We start from the raw sequence: 21,485 nt of genomic DNA on the forward strand, positions 1-21,485 counted from the left end.
CACTAATTTACTAACTTACTGGGACTAGGCCTCACAAATGTATTATTCCCATTTTTTATTATTGCTGCACCATTACCATTACAAATGAACCCGTTTTTAATTTTTTAAATTAGTTTTATATTTTGTATTACTCTTATGATTCTAATAATGTTATTACTAAAATCCCTATGCCTAAATCTGTTGATCCAGAAGAAGGAAAAAAAAAACATGACACATTCAGCCAATTTACATCAAGGGGAAAAATTCCTTCTTGACCCGGAGAAAAGGCGATCAGTCCAAGAACACTGGAGCCTAATAATGATACTAGTTATGTAATTACTATTACCGTATTAAATGTACTACTATAGATGTAACATTTTGTCTAATTTAACTGTAGCCCACAATGTTATATGTATCGAGGAAATCATCCAGCCCTTTTTTGAAGGCTGTTATAGTGTCTGCCATTACTACCTCTTGTGGTAGGGCATTCCACAGTCTGACTGCTCTGACTGTAAAGAACCCTTTCCTGTTTAGGTGCCGGAATCGCCTTTCTTCCACCTTTAATGAGTGACACTGGACCCCCTGGTCCTTAGTAAGGTCTTTAGAAGGAAGAAGTCATGTGCCATTCCTTTGTACTGACCACACATATATTTATACATGCAAATGAGATCCCCTCTGAGGTGTCATTTTCCTAAGCTAAACAATCTCAACTTTTTCAACCTCTCATCATATGGGAGACCTCCATCCCTTGTAATAATCTAGTTGCTGTCTTTGAACTGACTCTAACTTCTGAATATCCTTTTTAAAATGTGGAACCTAAAACTGAATCCCAAATTCCAGATGTTGCCTCACCAGTGATTTATAAAGGGTTAACAATACGTTGGGATTGCAGGATTTTATTTCTTTTTTTGTACATCCTAAAATCTTGTTTGCTTTTGTGGCTGCTGCTTGACATTGAGTACTGCTGCTCAGCTTACTTGTAACCATAATACCCAAGTCCTTCTCCTGTTCTGTAGTCCAGAGTATACTCCCATTTAATGTATATGCAGCAATAGGATTACTCCATCCTAGGTGCATTACTCTATATTTATCTACATTAAATCTCATCTGCCAAGTGTTTGCCCATTCAGTCATCTTATCCAGATCATTCTGCAATATTGTAATGTCAAGATCAGATTTTAATATCCTACATAGTTTGGTATCATCAGCAAAAACTGACACTTTACTCACAATCCCATCCCCAAGGTCATTAATAAAGAGATTAAAAAGAATAGGTCCTAGCACAGATCCCTGCGGCACCCCACTGCTGACTATGTCCTATTTAGAGAATGTACCATTTATGACGACTCTTTGTTTCCTATCATTTAGCCTATTCCTTACTCATCTGCATACAGTTCCCCCAAGTCCTTGCTTCTGTAGCTTCAGTATAAGGCTGTTATATGGTACAGTATCAAATGCCTTTACAAAGTCCAGATAAATCACATCAGCCGCATTACCAACATCCAGATTTGCACTTACCTCCTCATAGAACCCATCATGTTGGTTAAACACAACCTATTCTTCATGAATCCTTTCTGATTATCGTTTATATTATTCTCTGCGATATAACTCTGCAGGTCATCTCTTATGATCTTACTGAACGGTAGTTACCTGCATCCACCTTCTTACCTTTCTCAAATATCGGTACCACATTAGCCATCCTCCAATCCTGTGACACTACCCCTGTTACAAGTGAGTCTAAGAATATGAGATACAGCGGTTTATCAATTACTGAGCTCAATTCCCTCAGTAACCGTGGATGAATACCATCTGGGCCAGGGGATTTGTGAATGTATAATTTGCTCAGATGCAGGCGTACTTCTTTTTGTGTTAAACTAGTTATATTAGGAGGTGATCTTTGATTTTTGCCCTGTTGAAAGATCCCTGGAACAGACTGTTGGTGAACATGGATGAAAAGTATCTGGTTAATATCTCAGCCTTTTCTTTGTCCTCTATAATTATCTTGTTGTTATCGTCTTTTAAGGGGCCGATACCATCTGACTTTCTCTTTTTGGCATTGATGTATGTGTAAAAATTTTTGGGATTTATTTTAATGTCGCTGGTGATTTGTTGCTCTGTAGATAATTTTGCTAGCTTGATTTCTTTTTTACATTTCTTATTTAGGTCTTTATACTCCTGAAATGTTATTTCTGTATTCTCGACCTTCAAGATTTTGAATGCCCTTTGTTTTTGTCTTATTAAACTTTGTACTGTCTTATTTATCCATAATAGTTTCTTTTTATTCCTGGACATTTTATTACCAGAGGGTATACATTTTCTACAGGATTCTAGTAGTATTTCCTTAAACTTGCCCCATTTACGTTCGGTATCACCAATTATCATGATATGGTCCCAGTCTACACGATTAAGCTCTTCCCTTTGTTGAAATCAGCTTTTCTAAAGTTCCAAGTTTTTGCATTTCCTTTTTGAAATGTTTTATTGAAACTTACCATATTATGATCACTGTTTCCCAAATGCCCCCGACCTGTAGATCTGAAATTGTATCTGATCTATTTGACAGCATCAAGTCCAGCAGATTACCTCCCCTGGATGGTTCATCTACCAGCTGAGAGAGGTAATTGTCCTGAACTTTGGATAAGAAATTGCAGCTTTTAGCACAATTGGAAAATTCCATTGAATATCTGGATAGTTAAATAATAAGAACCCTACTATCATTGATGCATTTTTAATTTGCTGCAGCATTTTGTCCTCTACCAGTTCAGCTATATTAGGAGGCTTGTAACAAACTCCAATTAGCAGCTTTCCATTATTGCCATCCCTATGTACATTAACCCAGACTGACTCTACATTGTCGCAGGTTCACCCAATGTTGTCTTTGAGTACAGGTTTTAAGTTGGATCTTATGAAAATACATACCCCTCCACTTTTTTGTCTTTCCTATCCTTTTTAAATGTAGTATATCCTTTCACATTTGTCACCTAGTCATGGCTTTCATCCAGCCAGGTTTCTGTAATACTCACGATGTCATATTCCGTGACCGACATAAGAGTCTCCAGTTCGCTTGACTTCGCTGTGGTTCGCTGGAGTCTCAAAGCTTTAGAAATGGCTAGATAACCTTTTCCAGACTGATAGATCTCAATTAATTTTTCTCATTTGTTCCTTAATTTCTCTGAATCGCAGCATGATGTCTAGCTTTTAAGGATCTTTTGGTCTACTTCACTTTGTCAGGCAGGTCTTATGTAACACATACATACCCTCCAGTCCTGGGTCTAATACCGGCAAATCCTTGCAGCGCACAGTGCCTGCGCTGGGAGGATTCATAAGTCTGCAGTCACACAGAGTGACTGCAGACTTATCACTTTTGACCGGACAACCCCTTTAAGTGATTTATTGATTGAGAACAGGTGTGGCAATAATCAGGCCTGTGTGTGGCTATGGAAATTGATCTCAGCTTCCCAAAGATGTGATAAACCACAGTTAATTTATGTTTTAAGGGGGAAAGGCAATCACTTTTTTACACAGGGCCCTTTAGGTTTGGATTACTTTCTTGCTTAATAAAGACCTTCATTTAAAAACTGCATTTTGTATTTACTTGTGTTATCTTTGTCTAATATTTAAATTTGTTTCGTGATCTGAAACATTTAAGTGTGACAAACATGCAAAAGAATAGGAAATCAGGAAGGGGGCAAACACTTTTTCACACCACTTTATATCCATTATGTATATAGTGTTTTGTCTAGTGTGCCCTTAAGGCGATTAAATATCTAATTTAACCTTGGGCTGCTCTTCTGTCTCAATCCACGAATCCACATGTCCATGTTCTCGGTTTAACACCACATGCAGGGATGTTTTCTTGCCCGATATATAATTCCTGTTAACGGCTTATATCTAACGAGGAACTGGTGGCATTTCTACCAGGTTGGCAAGGCTCTGTTTCACTGGTGCTAGTGGAAGGGATCTCTCAGCCAGGGTTGTGAGCGACTGTTCTGCCACGCTGGTGGCCTTGTGGGCCACACTCTCTCCCTCCCTGTGCCTGTGTGGATAGGTTGTGTCTGTGTAAAATTGTGCCAAGCTGACATTACTTATCCCCAGGGGGTGTGGAATGTTACATTGGTGAAAGTGGGGAGGACGTACCGTTTGATCCCTGACGTATTAGTGACATCAGGCGGGTTTGCGAGATGCGATTCTTGACACAAAAAAAATCACCGTAATTAATACACATAATACAAGGTCTGATGATTTGATTTTTAAGAGCCTGATATTTTCTCTGTTAAAAAATCTACACGTGTCCATTATATAAGAACTTGTACAGGAGCCGTCCATTGTTGAGTCTGAGAGGCCAGAAAATAAAAATCCTCCCATATTACAAGAGTAAATTACTTTAATTTAATGTCTAACCTTTGTCAAGTGTGATTGTCTGAACAACACCAGTGTCTCCCTTTATCCTGACTTTTCAGTTTCTGTGAGAAAAGGACAAACTAACTTCAAAGAAGTTCACGATAGACTGCACAATAAACATTACACCTATGCCATGGTATCTCTAAGCTTTGCATGGCCTATGGCTGTAATATACAGTTATTCACGTCTGAATGTTGACATTGCTCGAGCACTGATTTCATAGCTTAACCCAAAGTCATAAACTCCATTATGTTTTCGATCCTAAAGCATTCAGATTACTGCACATTTGCTCCTGAAATGGGGAGCACTAATACCTTCTCTACTCTTCCGGTCAGGACCCATAATGGCTCCAATGGTCCACCATAAATGAGGGCAGGTCCGGTTTAGTGGACTATGCTAAAAAGTTCTCTCTAAATGTCTAATATTTCTTCTAGAAACTCATCTGACAGAAAATATTGTCCCCTATGAAAGTTTCTTTGCTAAGTGCTGCCATGTTATACACTCTAATTACTGTAGAGTAACTGTTTCACCACTAGTTACTAAGTCATTGACGACGAAGACTGTCGGGGTGGAGTGCGATCATTTTAGTAGATATGTTAATGTCTATAGTTGCAGTTTTTGTCTACAGTAGTTATTACTCCAAATACTCTGATTTATCCACTTCCCACAGCCAGTTTTGTGTTCCTACCCAGGCCCTATTTTTTAAATCTGACATGTCACATTATGTGGTGATAACTTTGTAATGCTAAACCTGATCCCAATGTTTCTGAGATTGTTTTATTTTTGTTTTCCAAGACACTTTGTACTTTATGTAAAATTAAAGGTTTATTTGTTTTGCATTTATTTCTGAAAAAATCTGAAATTTGCCAAAAATTTTGAAGATTTGGAAATGATCAAACATTGAATTTGAAAGCAGAAAGTGATAACACACAAAATAGATGCTAAATAGCATTTACCAAATTTCTACTTTTATATATGCCACATTTTTCAAACATCCTTTCATTTTTTAAGGATGTTAGAAGGCTTTAAAGCAATTGTCTCCAACTGTTTGGCGTCTCTGGGCCGCATCGGATGAAGGACATTTGTCTTGGGCAGCACATTAAATACACAAACGCTAACTAAAGCTGATGATCAAAAAAAAAAAGGTCCATGCATAATGGTTTTAAATTGCTTGGAGGTGCCTACATTTTAAAAAATTGCATTTCTTCTAGTATCAAAAGCCACATTCAGAAAGTTTAACGCTTTGGTTGTATCATAATAACAGAAAGTGGGGTCTTGCTTTTTGGGGCTCAAATAGAAGTTCCTATTGGTATAATTTTGGCCTACATAACATTTTTTGGTGGCTTATTATTCCAGCATATGGGAGGCTGAACAAACACAAAGGGTTAAACATCACACCCTGACCGGATGTGATGTGCCTTCAAGAGACCCATTTAATTAAGGAGAAAGTGGAGGTGTTGAACAGAAGATGGATTGGGAGGGCATATCACTCCACGAACTCCTCATATGCCAGGGGGGTCTCGTTGTTGGTTGGAGCGTCCACACCCTTTGAGGAAATTGAAAATCATATCGACAGTGAAGGCCAATACATTTTTGTAATCTGTAAAATTTATGAACAATTGTTATGTATAGTGGCCATGTACATACCACCTCTGCACTCGGGGAAGAAGATCCAGGAGGTGATAGAGTTGTATGAAAGGGATATGGGACTACCGTTATTAATTATTGGCGATTTTAATAATGTGATGGATGAGGGATGGTATAGACATAAACAGGGAATAGGAAATGGTGGCCGAAAATTGACATAATTTGGGAACTTTGTGAAAGAGCTTGGAATGGTAGACCTGTGGAGAGTAAGGAATGAGGATGTGGTGTGTTACTCCTGCTATTCTGCTATTCATGGATTTCTCTCGCGAATTGATTTGGCGCTGGATAACGAATTGTTGACATAATTGATTTGTGGAGTGGAATATCTCCCGAGAGTGTTCTCTGACCATAAACTTCTTGAGCAAATTTTAAAAAGACGGGGGGCAGATCTAGACGGGTGCGGGTGGAGGCTCCATCCACTATGGCTGGAACATATTAATATTGAAGCAATAAAGGGGGAGTTAGACGAATATTGGCAGATCAATGAAGGTAGTGCTGATAGGTGAGTTGTGTGGGATGCAATGAAGGCATATTTGAGTGGTCTGAAAGGGAAAGGGAACTGATAGTGAACCCATCAGTGGAGAGTCAGAACGGGCTCAAGGAAGCTCAGAAGGAAGTCAACAAACTATATATAAAGAGAGTAGAGAGGAAAAGAGCTTTCCAGAAGACACAATTCTACGATAAGGGTGAAAGGTTGGGGCATTTGCTATCAGTAGTGGCTGCAGCACAGAGGGAATCCTCATTTGTATACAAGCTGAAGACGAAGAGGGGATGGAGGTGGTGGATACGGAGGATATACTGGAAGATTTTAGAAGGTTTTATGAGCAGCTATATTCTTCTGAATCAGGAGACTCATCAGCAGAGATGGAAGGGTTTCTTGGGGCTACGGACTCCCTAGGATTGCAGAGAATGACAGGAGGAGACTGGAAGAGCCTGTAACACAGGAGGAGGTTGAAACAGCTATAATGTCTGACAAATAATAGGACTCCCGGGTGAGATCTATAAACAGTTGGTTAAGATGGTAGCACCTAGACTAAAGGCGGTCTTCGAGGAGGCTTTGGAATGTGGTGCACTGCCGTTGTCCATGAGGGAGGCTGTGGTAGTGGTCATCCTTAAGGAAGGTAGAGACCCGAAGTTGGCAGAGTCCTACAGGCCCATTTCGTTGCTGACGGTGGATGTAAAAATTCTGGCCAAAATTATCGCCAACTGATTGGTGAGTGTGGTGCAAGATCTTATCCACCCCGATCAATCCGGATTTATACCGGATAGGTCTACAGCAATAAACATACATAGACTCTTCCTTAATCTGCAGCTGCCGTTGAATAACGGGGGTCGTAGGGGGGTAGTGTCGTTGGATGCTCGTAAAGCATTTGCCAGCGTCGAATGGAGCTATCTTTGGAAGATGTTGGAGTGCTTGGAATTTGGACCAACCTTCATATCGTGGATGCGGCTGTTGTACACATCCCCAGCTGCTAGTGTCAGTATTAATGGGCAGACATCCAGACAATTCGCTCTTCATAGGGGGACCAGACAGGGGTGTCCGCTGTCTCCGCTGCTTTTTGCATTGGCAGTGGAGCCCTTGGCGCAGACAATTAGAAAGGCAGCCTCGGTCAAGGGGTATAAATATGGATCTATAGAGGAAAAAATAGCTTTATACGCAGATGATATGCTGCTTTTCCTGGAAGACCCTGATGAGTCCTTGCGGGGTGTGATGAGCATCCTTGGGAGATTTGGGGTATGTCAGTCCTGGAAATTAATTGGGAGAAATCCAACATTCTAGCTGTGGACGATAGTGGTGAAGACCTTAGGATAGAGGGGGGTGATAGTAGGTTGGCGGTTGTGCGGCAGTTCAAGTACCTGGGCATTCAGGTATCGCTCCTGCTCTCGAGCTATATAGACCTGAATCTGATCCCACTACTGGGTAAGTTCAGAAGCAAAGTGGGGGCATGGTGTAGATTACATCTATCAGTGGTGGGAAGGACAAATCTGATTAAAATGGTGCTGATGCGCCAGGTGCTGTACGTGCTGCAAAATGCCCCCATTTACCTAAACGGTAGTTCCGTACAATTAATTCTATATTTAGGGATTTTGTATGAGGGAAAAAACCACCTAGGGTTAGATTGGAAATATTACTGAGGCCCAAAGATGATGGGGGGCTGGCACTCCCGAGCCCGTGGATTTACTATCTAGCAGCTCAGGGTCAACAGCTGAAGGGATGGAGAGACAGAGGACACGGGTTAGGTGTAGTGGATATTGACTCGGGTACTGGGGAGAGATTCATTGGTTCAACGACTGGAGGAAGGTAGTTTTAGGAAACTGGGACTGTCATGCCCCACTCTGGCCCTGATACACAAGGTATGGGAGGAGATTAAAAGGATTAGGGGAGTGGAGGCCCTGACTAATTATTCCCCTATATGGCAAAATGGAAAACAGCCGGAGTTTGACAAAATGGGGGAATTTAAAAACTGGACGAGGAAAGGAATTCAATACATGGCACAATTATAGGACTTGCAAGGACTAGTGACTTTTGAGAAACTAGAGGAGGAATATCTGAGATCTGTAGATGTGTGTAGTGATGGGGGAACAAAAGGAGTTATGTCAGGTATTTATAAGGACTTAATGCACACCTTTTTAATCAATTGCCCGATTAAGGCTAAAGAAAAGTGGGAAGACGATTTGGGACCGATAGAAGAGGATAAGTGGGAGGCGATTATGGAATACATACCCCAATTGTCACTGAGTGAGCCAGGTAGACTCTCACAAATATATGTGCTCCATAGAGTATATAGGGCAGGACTGAGACAGACTTCTGGATGCCCTTTTTGTCAGGCTGATGGGGCCGGGATCTTTCATATGTTGTGGCAGTGCTCCAGACTGGACTCCTACTGGACAGTGGTTATTAACACTATAGAGGGAGTCTATGACTGCAGAATTGAGAGGGATCCTGTGGTCTGTATTTTAGGTTATGTGGAAGAGATCCAGATTCAAAATCAGTTCAAATTGGCGATAGCTAAGTTGTTATACATTGCACGTAAATTAGTAGCCGGGCATTGGATAAATGAAGAACTGCCGACGATACAAGAATTTTTTAGACAATCAGACTTTATTGTAAATATGGAAAAAAGGTATTTATGCCAAAAGAAAAAGTGAAAAAAAGTTCAATGCATTGTGGACACCGTGGGTGGAGAGACAATGATCTCGAAAGGAGGATGTACTTCTGAGTATTTGTTGTTGATGTTTTTATAAGGGAGGGGAGGGAGGGGATGCGCTGTAATTGAAAATATGTGACCTTGTTGGATATTGTAATGTCTGGAATCTGTTTCTTTGTTTGAAGTTCGTTAATAAAAATTTATCTGATTAAAAAAAAAAAAACAACACCCTACTGGTTCTTGCTCTGAGGTCTACTATTGGACTGTGAACTGTTTTTACCTTAGCAAATAATTGAATTTTGCTACATAGCATGCAATTGCTATGGATATTTTAGAAATGTTATAAAAATATAATTTTTATGGATATTTTATTCAAAAATAATCTTTATTTTTGGCAGATGACCATACCTGGAGATCAGAGGAAAAACTGACTGCTTCAGTTTTTAAATCGGAAGATCTTGCTATCGCACAAGATATAACTGACGTTTATGGTATTATTCCAGAGTTACCATCATTCCATCACAGCAAAGATCTGTCGTCTGAACCTTTTAAACAGGGCCTGTTTTCTGATTCATCTCAGACTATTAAGAAAAATAAGAGTCACAGAAGAGATGTTAAAAATCAATCTGCTCTTACAGCAAAGAAGCCATTTTCAATTTCAGAATATGGAACATGCGTTTCTCTGAAAACCTCTTTTGTTACACATGAAAAAATCGACACAGAGGAGAAAACATTTTCTTCAGAGTTTGGGAAATATTTTGATCAGAGATCAGAGCTTGTTATACATGAGAGTGTTCATACAGAGGAGAAGACAAATGTATGTTCAGTATGTGGTAAATGTCTCTCAAATAAATCAAGTCTTGCTAAACACCAGAGAACTCACACTGGAGAGAAGCCATATTCATGTTCAGAATGTGGGAAATGTTTCGTAGATAAATCATCTCTCAATATACATCAGAGAATACACACAGGGGAAAAGCCATATTCATGTTCAGAATGTGGGAAATGTTTTACAGAAAAAAAAACCCTCATTAGACACCAGAGAACCCACACAGGGGAGAAGCCATTTTCATGTTCCGAATGTGGGGAATGTTTTGCTTATAAATCATGTCTTGTTATTCACCAGGCATTACACACTGGGAAGACACCTTTTTTATGTTCAGAATGTGGGAAATGTTTCGCTGATAAAACACATTTTTTAAGACACCAGAGAACTCACACAGGAGAGAAGCCATTTCCATGTTCAGAATGTGAGAAACATTTTACCAGTAAATCACATCTTGTTAGTCACCAGAGATCTCACACAGGGGAGAAGCCATATTCTTGTTCAGAATGTGGGAAACATTTTACCCGTAGATCATATCTTGTTAGTCACCAGAGATCTCACACAGGGGAGAAGCCATATTCATGTTCAGAATGCGGGAAACATTTTAACTATAAACCACATCTTGTTACACACCAGAAAACTCACACAGGGGAGAAGCCTTTATCTTGTTCAGAATGTGGAAAATATTTTACAAATATATCAAATCTTGTTAAACACCAAAGAATTCACACAGGGGAGAAGCTATTTTCATGTTCAGAATGTGGAAAACATTTTGTCTGTAAATCACATCTTGTTAGTCACGAGAGAACTCACACAGGGGAGAAGCCATTTTCATGTTTGGAATGTGGAAAATGTTTTGCAGAGAATTCAAGTCTTGTTAAACACCAGAGAACTCACAAAGGAGAGAAACCATACTCGTGTTCAAAATGTGGGAAATGCTTTGATCGGAAATCACTTTTAGTTGTCCATCATAAAACTCACACAGAGGAGAAACCATTATTATACCTAGAAGCTGAGAAAAGTTTTACTTGAAAATCATACACTAAGAAAAACTCACGGGATGAAACCATGAATTTTGACAAACTGTAAAAGAAAACACATAACAGTGGCAGTCAAAGTAAAGTCACTTAAAGAGGTTGTCCAATACTATAAACAATGCCCCCACCAATTTAAATTGTGTAAACAAGTCTTTTTGTAATTACCTTGCGTGGTCTTTATTCCCTGTGAGTGGCGCTATCGCTGGCCGCTCACCAGGCATCATGTGACCCCAGCTGTAGCCAGCAACGATATCTGCTGATGTCATGTCAAGTTCTGGCTGCACCCGGGGGTGACCCAGTGATGCACTCCCCCTGATTGATGGGCTATGGGCAAGGTTTCACTGCTTGTCACAGCCCAGCATCCACTGTGCGCTTTCTCTCTCCTCTGCTTTCGTTGGGAAAGAGCGCGGTGGATGCTGGGCTGTGACGTGCAGTGAAGCCTTGCCCACAGCCCATCGATCAGTCACTGGATCAGCCCCGGCTGCCGCCGGGACTTGACTCTGATGTCGGAGCCGGCTGCAGCCGGGGTAACGTGAAGCTTGGTGAGCGGCCAGAGATAGCGCTGCTTACAGGCAATAAAGACCACGCAAGGTAATTACACAAAGACTTGTTTACACAATTTAAATCAATGGGGTTATTGTTAATAGTACTGGACAACCTCTGTAAGGCTATTGAGAACTGATTCCCTTCTCTGTTCCTCTATACTCATAAAAATATTTCAATAGGCTGTCTCCTTAAACCCAATAATATAAGTATTTATAATAAGACCCCCAAAAATTTGCACTTTAAAAAATAACCATAAATTTATTTCCCCCATTAAATGTCCCCTAACATAATCTGACACTTAGATAACAAAAGGGGCACTAAATGTCCTATCTTTGACAATGTCTCTGATGTTAAAGAAATTCTATGTATAATGAAAAATTATGAAAATCTAAACCCTAGATTTTTAGAAAGTAAACTTAGTATTCTAGACAATTGTTCTTTATTTATTGGTGATACTTCTTCCCCCGATTTACTTTTTTCTGGAACAGAGGTTGACCCTTCTTGTTTCCTCATTATATAACCTGGATCCAATATTCTTATTACTGCCACACACACCCTGTCTTGTTCTAACACACTGGAGGCCATGCCCAAAGTATCCAGCCACGGTTCCCGGATTCTCTCAGTTTTGACTCTAGCGTTTCGTGTAGAATAAATCACTTTCTCGTACAGTCCTGTAGTAATGATTTGTTAATCACGTTTTGTAGGAGGGTTCGTCTGAATCCATCTAAATATTATCTATGCGTAAGAAACAAATAACATTGTATCGCAGTTTTACCATGTGTGTCCAGTGTCAGTTCTTCTACATACTTTCACATACCTAATAAAAAAACTTGTGGGTCTCCAACCAAACCTGCTGAGTGTTATTTATTTACATCCACAGTTCTCTAATGAGAACGGAAGGCTTAAGGTTAACTGTATTCACACTATTGTCCATTACTTTTACCAATATTTTGACATCAGCTGTGAAAAGAGATAGGTTTGTATGAATCTGGCAAAGCATCATCTTTCCGAGGCTTAGGCAAGACCAGGGCTGTGGAGTCGGTAAGCCAAACCTCCGACTCCACAATTTCCATGACACCGACTTCGACTCCCTCATACATGGCTCATGTTTAAGTTTAAGTGATAAATTTACTGTAGTAAAATGGTAACATCAGACTTTTAATTGTTATTATGATACAATAATCAAGCCATTTTGATAGAACATAAAATATATTTATGAGATAAGAGGAAAAACAAACTAAAACATCAAGCATACAGAAAGAACATATACTGGACTATTGATTTATGCACAGTTTATTAAAAGTTTAGATATGCGTTAATAAGTACTTACCTTAATCCTGCTTTCCTGTTCACTCCAGAAGTTCTGAGATGAGTGCAGGCTTTCCTTTCCAATGTGTTTGTTTTTGTTTCCCCTTATATGTAGAGGAGGAGCTTCACTACTTACCATGTACATAAACTGCAGCACAGATTCATCTCAGATGAAAGTCTAGACCCTTAGATCAGGAATAGGACAGACATTTATAGGACATTTCATAACTTTCCCAAATTCTTACGAAAAAATATTCCCCACAAACTGCATTGAACTACTGTACTGGATTTTACTAGTATTGGGTGTAGGAGGCGCTGTAAAGCTAGTCACTAGCAATGGCAGCGAATTTGTGGACAAGGAACCACGAATGTCCGAGTTTGAACTAAGTCAAGGTAAAAATGTAAAGATATAAATTCGCGCTAATGGTAGTGAGATTGGAGAAAGAAGGGGAGAGATGCTTGGTTAAAAGAATTAGACTTTTATTGAGATACACAGGCGATATAAAATTGCATGTAAAATAAGGGAATAGTTTAAAAATTGGTGTTAAGTATCACCAAGCTCAATATTGGTGTTAAGTATCACCAAGCTAAATACACACAATGGATAAAAAGGTATTAATAAATAATAAATAAAAATAAGTAAATGGATAGTTGGATAGTGTCTTGCTTCTCAGGTTGTCAAGGTGCTCAATATGAGTGGTTGATTTTAGGAGACAGAGGTTCGTAGATCCGCTATACTTGATTGGTGGCTCCTTGCGGTAGGCGGAGTGAGGTTAAAGGTAGTGGTACCTGGGATGAAGACAAGCTGGTTAGGTTTTTTTTTTTTTGGGGTGGGTGAGTGGGTGACCAGTGGTCAGTGATATACCAATGAAGTTACCTGCTATTGATAAGGCAATCAGCAGGCTGTAGGTCCAGTGGTGATGTCGTCCTTGCAGTAGGTAGACGCTCACCTTTGGTGGTATCTACGGGAAAAGGTAATTAAGGTTGTGGGATTGAGTGTTCGGTGTTAAGATGTTGGCCGAACTGTATATTGGTTTGCGACTTACCTGCTATTGGTGTGGCAATCAGCAGGTGGTGGATGATGTAGACGGTGTCTTGCTTGGACTGTGGTCCTGTATGGCTCTTTACAGAGATTAGTCTAGGAGAGACAAGTGGGATAATGCCCAGTTGTAGGAGCGATGGAGGATATTTGGCTACCTACAGGTAAGTCCCAAACCAATATACAGTTCGGCCAACATCTTAACACTGAACACTCAATCCCACAACCTTAATTACCTTTTCCCGTAGATACCACCAAAGATGAGCGTCTACCTACTGCAAGGACGACATCACCACTGGACCTACAGCCTGCTGATAGCCTTATCAATAGCAGGTAACTCCATTGGTATATCACTGACCACTGGTCACCCACTCACCCACCTCCCAAAAAAAAAAACCTAACCAGCTTGTCTTCATCCCAGGTACCACTACCTTTAACCTCACTCCGCCTACCACAAGGAGCCACCAATCAAGTATAGCGGATCTATGAACCTCTGTCTCCTAAAATCAACCACTCATATTGAGCACCTTGACAACCTGAGAAGCAAGACACTATCCAACTATCCATTTACTTATTTTTTATTTATTATTTATTAATACCTTTTTATCCATTGTGTGTATTTAGCTTGGTGATACTTAACACCAATATTGAGCTTGGTGATACTTAACACCAATTTTTAAACTATTCCCTTATTTTACACGCAATTTTATATCGCCTGTGTATCTCAATAAAAGTCTAATTCTTTTAACCAAGCATCTTTCCCCTTCTTTCTCCAATCTCACTACCATTAGCGCGAATTTATATCTTTACATACTGTACCGGATTTATTATATATTTTAGGAGTCTGAGTCGGTCCATTTTATACCGACTCCACCACAATGGAGTCAAGACCACAATTATCTCAAGTATTTGCAGTATGGAACGTGGATCATGTAATAGTTGAACATTTTTCTTTCAAAGAACTAATGTGTGCAAGTTCTTGTTGGGCACTGGTAACTACAGACATATTTCTTACCTTTTTTCCTTCCTCAAAAGACTTTTTTTTTTTTTCCAATTCTTTATTTTAATTTTGCAGTAAAGAAGAAATACTAAGCAACACAGAGACACATATCGGTGCTGATAGTAAAGAAGACAAAATCACTGCGTTACATAGTCTTAAAACAGTAAATACAGTATTTAACAATTTTCTCTTAACAAGCAGAGAAATAGTATTAATCAAAACAGTTCAAAACATTCCCAATTACAGGAGATTACCAATAAGACAAAGCTCTTTCCCAGAGATTAAGTAATTCTTAAGATAAACCGATGTTAAGTATACATTAGAAAAATCTGCAATTCCCATCCCCCATTAGACCAAAGCCCAAAGGGCAGCATACTCCCATGTTTCCCAGCAAAATTTGGCAATATATGTGAAGGATTAGTGATATTATACACAACACCTAACAGTGATTTGATACTCAACTGACCACTGTGGCACCCCTCATACACTCATGGACTAAGAGGCGGTGTCCCCCATATATTGTAGCCACGGGGCCCAGATCTTTTTAAACTTCTCATGCGTCCGGGAATCCCAACTCATCAGTTCCTCCAGCCTAAATAGGTCTCTCATTTTACATTTCCATTCATCTAAAGTTGGTGGGGTTTGCTGCTTCCACTTACAGGCTATCAGTTGTTTCGCAGCACCTAACATCAGTGGGGCCAACTCATGCTTTTTAGGGTGGAAGTTGTTTGTGGGAAGGGACAAAAGCACTTCTACTGCCGTCAAATCCGCAACAAGTAGTTTGAGAAACCGCATAACCCCCATAACTTCAGACCAAAATTGTCGAAGGACCGGACAGAACCAGAAGACATGGGCAAAGTGCCTCGTGACCCCTCACACCTACAGCATTGAGGAGAGCTACTTAGTCCCAAATGAAAAAGTTTATCTGGTGTGTAGTACCATCGCGAGAGCAATTTGTACGCCATTTCCTGGGACACCACACATCGTGAAAATCCATGTGAATTGAGGCATATCATTTGTTTATCTTTTGGGGAGAGTTGGATATTCAGTTCAGATTCCCAAGAGTGTAAGAATATCGGTGGGGCATTGTCTGTCATGTTCGTGAGATTAGAGTAAAGTTTAGAAACAATTTTTGGTACAAGATGATTGACTTTTGTTAGAACCTCAAGCCAGAGCCATTTGGTGTGGGGTTGAGATAATTTTGTGATCAAGTTCATATAGTGGGCAGTATGTAAGTGTTGTAGAAAATTGAGAGGGCATTTCCTCGCCGCCAATGGCCAACCGTTAACACACGGAATTTTCCCCTGAAGCAGATGTGAAATGGGTTTATGTGGTAGGGAGGACCACAAATCGTAAGGATCTGTAAAATCCAGAGAGAAAAGGTAAGGGAGAAGTCCTATTGGTATTTTGTCTAGAAAATTACAAGTTGGTGCTTGGATTGGAATCAGTGCGCATCTGTTTTGTAGAGTGGCTAGGAGAATATCTCCCAATCCCTCTCAAGGGAGGGGGCAGTCTGTCCATAAATATTTCAAAGGATGTTTTCCCAAAAGTTGCATTTCAATATGCGAGTCATGACTTTTTTCCACCCATCTTATTAATTTTAGCCAGTTTGCCAGGAGAATTGCCTGATGATAAAAAGCTAAATTAGGTAAACCCACGCCTCCCCCGCATTTTGAACGCATCAGGAGTTTCAAAGGTAATCTGGCTTTTTTAGATTTCCAAACAAATTTGGCTATTAATTGGTTGAGAGAGCGTATGAAAGAAACAGGGAGTTGAATAGGGATCATATTCATCACATAAAAAATCTTGGGGAAAACATAAGACTTAAACACGTTAACTCTACCGAGCCAGGACAGGAGAGGAGTATTATAGGAGTGTAGGAGAGTTTCAGTTTGTCCTATCAGAGGGGAGAAATTATGTTGGAAAAGTGTACTGGCATCATTCGTTATATATATCCCAAGATATTTAAGTTTGTGCTGTTGCCATTTAAAGGGGGCAAGGCCCTTCAAGATTTGTACATCCTTTTCGGCTGCCGATATATTCAGTGCTTCCGATTTATCCAGGTTAATCTTAAAGTTGGAGAGTTCTCCAAATAAGGAGAAAAGCTCCAAAATCTTTGGGACTGCTCTTTTTGGGTTGGACAAAAGGAGCAAGAGGTCATCCGCAAAGGCAGTCGCCTTCAACTCTAAATGGTTGATCTTCAACCCCTCAATCTCAGGCTGTTGTCTGATTGCTTGGATAAGAGATTCCATCACTAGAACAAATAAAGAAGGAGAGAGAGGGCAACCCTGCCTGGTGCCATTATTGATATTAAAAGGCGCAGATAAAATCCCATTCACCCTGACCCTAGCCGTAGGGAAAGTATACAGTGACAAGATTGCGTCTATGAAAGGAGGAGGAAAGGCGAACCTCTGAAGAACACACGCCATAAAACGCCAACTGATACGATCGAATGCCTTTTCAGCATCCGTGGAGAGTAATATAAGCGGCTGACGGTTGTATTTGGCATAAGAAATCGCCTGTAAGACTTTAATGGTATTGTCCTTTCCTTCTCTTCCACGAACAAATCCAGCCTGATCAGGGTGAACTAGGTCTGCCAACACTAAGTGTATTAGCTAAAAATTTTGCCCATAGTTTGAGGTCCGCATTCAGCAAGGAAATAGGACGATAGCTGCTACATAAGGTGCCGTCTTTTCCCTCCTTAGGGAGCACAGTAATATGTGCCTCCAGGGCCTGTGGTGGGGGTACCGAACCTGAGAGGAAGAGGTTAAATAATTCAACCAGATGAGGAACGAATACCTCCGCAAACGTCTTGTAATATATGATGGGGAAGCCGTCCGGACCAGGGGTCTTTCCACTAGGAGTAGAGGCAAGAGCATCCTCAACCTCACGGGCGGAAATTGGGGCAAGTAGAATAGAATGACCCGAAGCGCAAGAGTAGAGAGAAAATCATGTATGCAGTGGAGTGCTGAAGGAGGATCGGACATGGAATCATGGGGGTTTAAATTATACAGGGAGTGATAATATGTGCAAAAGGCCTCTGCTACCCCTTCTGACTCCGAAACTACCCCCCCCCCCCCCTCAGATCGAATCTGCCTGATGAAGCACTTGTCTCTCTGTGTCTTTAACATTCTGGAAGTAAGTTTGCTACCTCTGTTACCGTGTACATATATTTTTTGCTTGCAACGCGCATACATTTTGGCTGAGCGCACATTGAGTACGTCCTTTAATTTTTCTCTCAAATCCCTCAACTCTGCTAGGATGCTGTCCATTTTTTTTTTGTTTATGTAAACGCTCCATAACATTAATTTGATGCAAAAGAGAGAAAATTTCTTTGTCTCTTTTCTTTTTTATATAGGAACCCATGGAAATGAGTTCCCCCCTTAAGACAGCTTTATGGGCTTCCCACACCATGGGGGTTATTTTCCCATTGACCTTATTCTCCCCAAAGAACCTTTGCAATGAGAAGGCAATCTGGGAAACATTATCAGCGTTACCTAAGAGTGTTTCATTCAAACGCCAAGATGGAGGAAGTCGCGATAAAGAATCCATTTTAACCGACAGGAAGATCGGGGCGTGATCTGATAATGTTATGGATCAGATTGAAGCAGAAGTGATCAATTTAATGGCCGAGGATTGAACTAATAAATAATCGATTCTGTGGTACGTGTCATGAGGGGAGGAATAAAACGTATAATCCTTTTCATTGGGGTGGGCCAATCTCCAGGGATCCAATAAGTGGATAGTTTGCAATTTATTAATCAATTTTCTCCGGTCTTTATGAGAAATTTTAGACTTCCCTGAGGAAGAGTCCAGGTCCGGTTGTAACGTCAAATTAAAGTCTCCCCCCAAAATTAATAGTCCTTCCATGAACAGTGAGAGCGCGTCCAAAGTATCTGACAACCACTCCACCTGTCCCTGGTTCGGAGCATAAACGTTCGCAAATGTAATTGGTATTAGACAGAAAACCCTTCACAAAAACGTATCTGTCCTCCGAGTCCGTGATGCTATCTTTTAAGGTAAAAGGAAGTCTCCCTGTTTAAGGCTATACTGACCCCCTTAGAAGCCGACCCTGGACAGCTATGGAACCAAATTGGGTATTTGGAGAAGGGCATGTTGGGAGATCTACCCCTCTTAAAATGGGTTTCCTGGAAAAAAAATTACCTGGGAGTAAGCTTTATTCAGAGGGACAAGATCTGGCTACGTTTGGAGGGGCTATTCAGTCCCTTTGTGTTGAGGGACGCCACAGTGAGCGAGCCTTTCCCAGCGCCACTAGCCATATTCAGATATATCATCGGTGATCTCAACCTGCAAAATAGACCTGTAGTAGGAATGAAACAAATTCAAAACAGAGATAGTCTCATCTTCCGCAGATGTTCAATTGTTGAAGATGAGTTCCATAGCAACCAAGTGGTGTACAAAAATAGATCAGGTAATATTCTCATATAACAAGAGAGTGACCTATACACATTTAGCTATCAGCTATAAACCAGAAAGGATTAATCAGTGACAGGTGCAGACCTACACCTTTATGGACCACACCAAAAAATTGGAGGGGGCCAAAGTCCACAAACTTCCAGGTGTTCTAGGCAAAAATACAAGAGATCTCCACCATAACCTAGTAATCTCTGAGTGGAAAAGGACAGCATGGACGATCAGTGTTTGATCATCTTAACACTGAACACTCAATCCCACAACCTTAATTACCTTTTCCCGTAGATACCACCAAAGATGAGCGTCTACCTACTGCAAGGACGACATCACCACTGGACCTACAGCCTGCTGATAGCCTTATCAATAGCAGGTAACTCCATTGGTATATCACTGACCACTGGTCACCCACTCACCCACCTCCCAAAAAAAAAAACCTAACCAGCTTGTCTTCATCCCAGGTACCACTACCTTTAACCTCACTCCGCCTACCACAAGGAGCCACCAATCAAGTATAGCGGATCTATGAACCTCTGTCTCCTAAAATCAACCACTCATATTGAGCACCTTGACAACCTGAGAAGCAAGACACTATCCAACTATCCATTTACTTATTTTTTATTTATTATTTATTAATACCTTTTTATCCATTGTGTGTATTTAGCTTGGTGATACTTAACACCAATATTGAGCTTGGTGATACTTAACACCAATTTTTAAACTATTCCCTTATTTTACACGCAATTTTATATCGCCTGTGTATCTCAATAAAAGTCTAATTCTTTTAACCAAGCATCTTTCCCCTTCTTTCTCCAATCTCACTACCATTAGCGCGAATTTATATCTTTACATACTGTACCGGATTTATTATATATTTTAGGAGTCTGAGTCGGTCCATTTTATACCGACTCCACCACAATGGAGTCAAGACCACAATTATCTCAAGTATTTGCAGTATGGAACGTGGATCATGTAATAGTTGAACATTTTTCTTTCAAAGAACTAATGTGTGCAAGTTCTTGTTGGGCACTGGTAACTACAGACATATTTCTTACCTTTTTTCCTTCCTCAAAAGACTTTTTTTTTTTTTCCAATTCTTTATTTTAATTTTGCAGTAAAGAAGAAATACTAAGCAACACAGAGACACATATCGGTGCTGATAGTAAAGAAGACAAAATCACTGCGTTACATAGTCTTAAAACAGTAAATACAGTATTTAACAATTTTCTCTTAACAAGCAGAGAAATAGTATTAATCAAAACAGTTCAAAACATTCCCAATTACAGGAGATTACCAATAAGACAAAGCTCTTTCCCAGAGATTAAGTAATTCTTAAGATAAACCGATGTTAAGTATACATTAGAAAAATCTGCAATTCCCATCCCCCATTAGACCAAAGCCCAAAGGGCAGCATACTCCCATGTTTCCCAGCAAAATTTGGCAATATATGTGAAGGATTAGTGATATTATACACAACACCTAACAGTGATTTGATACTCAACTGACCACTGTGGCACCCCTCATACACTCATGGACTAAGAGGCGGTGTCCCCCATATATTGTAGCCACGGGGCCCAGATCTTTTTAAACTTCTCATGCGTCCGGGAATCCCAACTCATCAGTTCCTCCAGCCTAAATAGGTCTCTCATTTTACATTTCCATTCATCTAAAGTTGGTGGGGTTTGCTGCTTCCACTTACAGGCTATCAGTTGTTTCGCAGCACCTAACATCAGTGGGGCCAACTCATGCTTTTTAGGGTGGAAGTTGTTTGTGGGAAGGGACAAAAGCACTTCTACTGCCGTCAAATCCGCAACAAGTAGTTTGAGAAACCGCATAACCCCCATAACTTCAGACCAAAATTGTCGAAGGACCGGACAGAACCAGAAGACATGGGCAAAGTGCCTCGTGACCCCTCACACCTACAGCATTGAGGAGAGCTACTTAGTCCCAAATGAAAAAGTTTATCTGGTGTGTAGTACCATCGCGAGAGCAATTTGTACGCCATTTCCTGGGACACCACACATCGTGAAAATCCATGTGAATTGAGGCATATCATTTGTTTATCTTTTGGGGAGAGTTGGATATTCAGTTCAGATTCCCAAGAGTGTAAGAATATCGGTGGGGC

The 21,485-nt window shown here is 40.4% G+C and overlaps 1 protein-coding gene and 1 pseudogene across 1 annotated transcript in view; both read left to right on the top strand.

The window, feature by feature from the left end:
• Positions 1-11,180, top strand: part of LOC141271395 (uncharacterized) — a 58,904-nt pseudogene extending 47,724 nt beyond the window's left edge.
• Positions 1-21,485, top strand: part of LOC141271787 (uncharacterized) — a 138,822-nt gene that overhangs the window by 5,601 nt on the left and 111,736 nt on the right. The window lies entirely within an intron of this gene.

Source organism: Phyllobates terribilis, unplaced genomic scaffold (genome assembly GCF_046119375.1).
Source record: "Phyllobates terribilis strain yellow unplaced genomic scaffold, ASM4611937v1 Scaffold_5__5_contigs__length_657084704, whole genome shotgun sequence".
NCBI lineage: Eukaryota > Metazoa > Chordata > Amphibia > Anura > Dendrobatidae > Phyllobates > Phyllobates terribilis.